Raw genomic sequence first — 6,497 nt, 5'->3', positions numbered from 1 at the left:
CGACCAAGGTGAGGTTTTGTGTTTTGGAAAATCAAGTGGAACACTTTGGCTGAGGTGACAGATATTAATTGCCTCCAAACTGAGTTTCCCTGGGATTTTCAGGTTAATTCAGTCAGAATTCCACAGGCAGTCAGCTGGAGGGGTGGATGAATCCGGGAACAGCCGGATTCCTTGTGACTGAATCAAGCCCAATATCATTAAAGATTCTTGCATTTCTTTGGCTTTTTTCTCATTTTTCTTATTTATCATGGTTTATAATGAATTTTCTGAGGTGAGCTTTGGTTTTGAGGCTGCAATATGGAGTTCAGGACACTGGGGGAATTGTTTTTTCAAACAGGGCACAGCTGTTGGCTTGCTCCAATTCTGGCTTGCTGTCATTGTTTTGGGTGCCTCAGCTAATTTGTGATTTCTTGAGTGCCAATTTCCTAAATATTTTCTGGGTCTGAATCGGTTTTGCCTTCTTATTCTCAAATTTTGTATTCTGATGTAATACAAGCAAGATTTTGGACAGAGTAGCCATTAGGAAAGAAAAAAAAAAAAACAGAGCAAATTGCCCTTTCGGGAGTAGAAATCTACAGGCAACACGACCAAGATGAGTTTCTGTGTTTGGGAAATGACATGGAACCCTTTTCCTGAGGGGACAGATTCTAACTCCCTAAAAATTGAGTGTGAGTGCCATTTTGAGGTCAATTCACTCAGAATTCCAAAGTCAGTCTGTGGAAGGGGGCAATGAATCTGGAACCAGCCAGTTTCCTTGTGTCTAAATCCAGCCAAATATCACAAAGGACTCTTGCATTTCTTTGGCTTTTTCACATTTCCCTTATTTATCATAGTTTGTAATGAATTTTGTGATGTGAGCTTTGGTTTTGAGGTGGCAATATTGAGTTCAGGGCACAAGAGGAATGGTCTTTTTCAAACAGGGCACAGCTGTTGGCTTGCACCAATTCTGGCTTCCTGTCATTGTTTTGGGTGCCTCAGCTGATTTGTGGTTTCTTGAGTGGCAATTTCCTACATATTTTCTGGGTCTGAGTCAGTTTTGCCTTCTTATTCCCAAATTTTGTATTCTGATGCAATAGAAGCAAGATTTTGGACAGAGTAGCCGTTAGGAAAGAAGAAAAAAACACAGCAAATTGGTCTTTCAGGATTAGAAATCTACAGGCAACACGACCAAGATGAGTTTCTGTGTTTTGGAAAATGAAATGGAACCCTTCTGCTGAGGGGACAGATACTAATACCCTCCAAATTGAGTGTGAGTGCGATTTTGAGATGAATTCAATCAGATTCCAAAGTCAGTCTGTGGAAGGGGGACGAATCTGGAAATAGCCAGTTTCCTTGTGTCTAAATCCAGTCAAATATTACAAAGGACTCTTGCATTTTTTTTGGTTTTTCCACATTTCCCTTATTTATCATGGTTTGTAATGAATTTTCTGATGTGAGCTTTGGTTTTGAGGCGGCAATATAGAGTTCAGGGCACCGGAGGAATGGTCTTTTTCAAACAGGGCACAGCTGTTGGCTTGCTCCAATTCTGGCTTGCTGTCATTGTTTTGGGTGCCTCAGCTGACTTTTGGTTTCTTGAGCAGCAATTTCCTAAATGTTTTCTGGGTCTGAGTTGGTTTTGCCTTCTTCCTTCCCAAATTTTGTATTCTGACACCATACAAACAAGAGTTTGGACAGAGTAGCCATTATGAATTAAAAAAGACAACTAATAGGCATTTGAAGCTTAGAAATTTAGAGGTAACATGACCAAGGTGAGTTTTTGTGTTTTGGAAAATCAAATGGAACACTTTGGCTGAGGTGACAGATATTAATTGCCTCCAAATTGAGTTTCACTGTGATTTTCAGGTTAATTCAGTCAGAATTCCACAGGCAGTCAGCTGGAGGGGTGAATGAATCCGGGAACGGTCGGTTTCGCTGCGACTAAATCAAGCCCAATATCATTATGGATTCTTGCATTTCTTTGGTTTTTTTCTCTTTTTTCTTATGTATCATGGTTTGTAATGAATTTTCTGATGTGAGCTTTTGTTTTGAGGTGGCAATATTGCGTTCAGGGCACAAGAGGAATGGTCTTTTTCAATCAGGACACAGCTGTTGGCTTGCTCCAATTCTGGCTTGCTGTCCTTGTTTTGGGTGCCTCAGCTGACTTTTGGTTTCTTGAGTGGCAATTTCCTACATGTTTTCTGGGTGTGAGTCAGTTTTGCCTTCTTCCTTCCCAAATTTTGTATTCTGATGCAATACAAGCAAGATTTTGGACAGAGTTAGCTCTGTGTCCATTCTTCTGTCTCTGTACTAGATGAATAAAAAGACAGTGTAAAATGATTTGAAAAGAACTATAAGGGGTCGGCGCTGTGGTGCTGCTGCCAATTGGGGAGTGAACCAGCAGATGGAAAACACCTCTCTCTCTCTCTCTCTCTCTCTCTCTGTGCCTCTCCTTCTCTGTAACTCTGACTTCTAAATAAAAAAATGAATCTTAAAAGAAGTATAAACATCAATAAAACACAAATGAAAATTGTATTCTCAAAACTGGATATTAAACCATGCCTTCTACACCTCTGTTAAAAGTTACATTCTATCATAGTCATTTATGATTTCTAGGGCCAAAGTAGTAAATAAGATTTTTCTGGAAGAGACAGAGGTTATGAGGGAGCCAGGATTTGGGGTCAGTTAGCAGCAGTGAGTGTCACTCTTTCAGATTTGATGCAGGAAAGGAACAGCAACTGATCCCTGAGATTTTGGTGTGTGAAGGAAAGGAAGGAGGGACTTAACAAAAGCAAATGCCCTCTGGTTGTGGGCACCCACCCCTGACTGCAGCTTTTTGGAGGAACAGCTGGTGTTTCTAGGGATGCTGCAGCCTGGACTCCATTTCCCAGAGTTCCCAGTAGCTCCGAGGTATTCTGCTTTCCAAATACCTGTGGGCATGCACCTGCCACTGCCTGTCCCTGGGGCTCAGAGTTGGACCAGGGGAGTTCATTCCTTGATCAGTGTCAACCCTGGGGGCTATGCTGCTCCTTCTCTGGCATTTACTGCAACTCCTGCTCTGCACGTGCGATCCCAGGCAGTTTCCGAGTGCTCACCCTGAGCCTGCCTCCTGCTGCTTCTTCCCTCTTCATCCACCAACTGTGGGTCCCACATGCCAGGGACTCTCTTCCCCACACTCCCAATTTCACTCCCCGTGTATCTGGAAGAAAGGGTACCTGCTCCAGGGACTTTCTGCTGCAGGTTTGGCATGCAGGAAGGGGCGGAGACACATGTGGGAGAAGTGTGCCAGCGATCCTGGCAGCTTCTCCCGAGGTCAGGGCTGGGACCCGGGCTGCTCTGTCTCCCACCTCTATTTCCCAGGCTCAAAGTGCCCGGACTCTCTCCTGCAGTACCTCACCTAAACTGTCCCTAATGTGCTTTATTTAGTGGTTACAGGAGAGAGGGGGCAGTGTTCTGGGAACCTGCACTCACAGGGAAGGAAGGCAGAAAGACTCCTGATCTCCACAGTTAAATAAGCCGGGTTCCCACTGTGGGTGGTCTCAGAATGCAGTCTGCCTTGTCTCTTGATGTTTCCTGGGCTGGTTCCTGCAGGGTGGGGCTGGATGGCCCTCAGGAGGGAGCCTGGGGCAGCAGAGGGGTGGGCAGGAGGATCTGTCTAGGATCTGCCCCACTGCTCTCATCCTGCACCTCATCTTCCTGGTGGGGAGCAGTGTGAAGCGTGAATAGCTGCTTTGTGTGTTGATCCCTCTCAAGTATTAATTATCAAATTTTTCCAATGTGGAATTTGAAGCTGTTCCAGAAACATGGGGTGGGAAATCTCCCTTCTTTCAAACAGGCACAGAGACAGTGGAGGATCCAAGGAGTTTCTATTAATGGCCCTAGGCTCAGCTGGAATGATTTCCTGAGAATTGAGCATCAAATTCAAGTTTCTTAGCTGTTACAGCATTGGTGGGTTTAAATGGCAGCCTACATGATTAGAACCACATTTCCAATGGTCAGTGGGTCCAGTATGTTTGTAAAAGAGATGCCAGGGACAGATTTATTAGGACAGATTTATGACTGGAGTTTACAAAAGCAGAACTTAGGACATCTTCCCTCCCTAGACAAGATTTCAGTGGGCAGCTGTTTCACACATTAATTGTGAGCATCCACTTTTAAAGGCTTGTGTTGGATGGGGTCCACTTCTCTTTCTTTGATGATGTATTTGGCTGCTTTTCATTTTCTGTCTTCAGCTATCTCTTCTCCTGTTAGCAAGGCTGTCAACTGTTTTGACCTGCCACTGATCCCTTTGCAAAGTGAGAAGGGAACCAAAATTAATGCAAGTCTACTGTGTTGTCAATAACTGGAGCTACTTTTTTAAAGATTTATTTATTCATTTGAAAGAGTTACACAGAGAGAGGAGAGAGAGAGAGAAAGAGAGAGAGGTCTTCCATCCGATGGTTCATTCCCCAATTGGCAGCAATAGCTGGAGGTATGCCAATTTGGAGCCAGTAGCCAGGAGCTCCTTCTGAGATGAAGCTGTTTTTTTAAATAATTATTTATTTATTTGAAAGGCAGAACTTTGTCCAGGTCTCATAGGTGGGTGCAGGAGATGAGGGATTTGGGCCAACTTCTACTGTTTTCCCAGTCCACAGCAGAGAGCTGGATGGGAAGTGCAGCAGCCAGGATCCCAACCGGCACCCATATAGGATGCTGACAAGGCAGGCAGTAGCTTTACCCACTATGCAACAGTGCTGCCCACTAACGGGAGCTCTTTTAATCTGAGTTTGCATAAAGAGGAGAATTACAGCATCATAAATACAGATAAGTAACAGTTTTTCTCTGCCCAGCACTTTATATTACCCAGTGCTCCACTGAGAATCTTACATTCCACACTGTGTAATTAAGAAGGCCAGTTACTTATCTTATTTTGGGTTCTGTGTTTAAACCCATGACACTTTTGACATAGGAGGATATTAGTTCTACAATTTCATAGAGACTGGTCTTTGGAAGCATCGATAGAAGTTATAACTGTGAGAGTGCTAAGAAAGAAGAGGGGAAGAAATAAGTGCCCCTTACCCCCCTCAGAGATGTCCACAAGTGCAGTAGAAGATATGCCCTATGGTTGACTTTCTGGGACAAACTGTGTTTGAGTGCTTCACATGTTCTGATAGAAAGGTGTTGCCACCAGGTTATTAGTATATTTTGTTAGTTTTTAAAGATTTATTTATTTATTTGAAAATCAGAGTTACACAGAGAGAGAAGGAGAGGCAGAGAGAGAGAGAGAGAGGTCTTCCATCAGGTTCATTTCCCCAATGGCTTCATCATTGTGAACTTTGCTCAGTTCCTGACCTATACCTTTCCTTTAACCTAGTACTTTGCCATGTAGTAGCCCATGAAAACTGCAGACTGCATAAATTAATGAATACTTGGAGGGTTGTGATTTCTTAGAGGAACATCATGAGACAGAAGGAATAAAACAAAACAAAAGTATCCTCCATATATAGAAGGTACACTGTTTTTGCAAGCCACAGAGAAGAGGAAGAAGCAGGAAAGTAGTGAGACTGGAAAGTTTGCGGCAAAGGTAATAGGCACTGGTCAAGAATTTAACAAGCCCATTAGGAAAACATTAAGGTTTCCTTACTTCCATGTAGACTCTGCCCTCTTATGGTGAACAGGGTCCTCTAAACCCACTTGTTGCACAAATGAAAACCCAAGCATTGTCTTCTCCCACAGATGGAGTCTGCTATTGGTTTTGATTTACATTTCCCTAATGGCTAGTGATATTGGGCATGTTCATCTATGTCTTGACCATTGAGATTTCTTCTTCTGAGAAACATCTGTTCTGATCCTTGCCCATTTCTTAGCTGTACATTTTGCTTCTTATTTGGAGATTTTCCCAGTTCAATATATGTATGTTATGGCTATCAATCTTTTGTCATAGTCAGAGTTTTCAATGTTTCCTACCATTCTGTCCATTGTATCTTTACTCTGTTGAATACTTTGTTGTGAAGATGTATCTTAATATGATATGCTCAAATTTCTATATTTTATTTTTGTTACTTGTGCTTTTGGAATCTTACCCAAAACTGTTGTCTATGCTTATGTTTTATAGTTTCTCATATGTTTACTTAGTTTCTGGCTTTATATTTAGACTTTTAATTCACCTTGAGTTGCTTTTACATAGTGTATGAGGTTTTGGGTATATTTTCAGGCTTCTACATATGGATAATCACTTTCCTTTAAACCATATGCTAAAGGGGTTCTTCTTTCTCCTGTTTGTTTTCTTTCCTTTGTTAAATAGGAGTTGCCTGTAGAAAAGTCGGTTTATTTCAGCTGCCTATACTTTTACATTGAACTATGAGTCTGTTTTCCAACAGTGCTAACACTGTTTCTATATTTTTAAGATTTATTTATTTATTGGAAAGGCCAGATGCTTCTTCCAAGTCTCTCATGTGGGTGCCAGCACCGTAGAACATGGTCCATCTTCCACCAATTTCCCAGGTGCATTAGTAGGGAGCTGGATTGGAAGTGGAGCACCT

The sequence above is a fragment of the Oryctolagus cuniculus genome, unplaced genomic scaffold (assembly GCF_964237555.1).
Source record: "Oryctolagus cuniculus unplaced genomic scaffold, mOryCun1.1 SCAFFOLD_75, whole genome shotgun sequence".
NCBI lineage: Eukaryota > Metazoa > Chordata > Mammalia > Lagomorpha > Leporidae > Oryctolagus > Oryctolagus cuniculus.
This window is presented reverse-complemented; position numbering follows the sequence as displayed.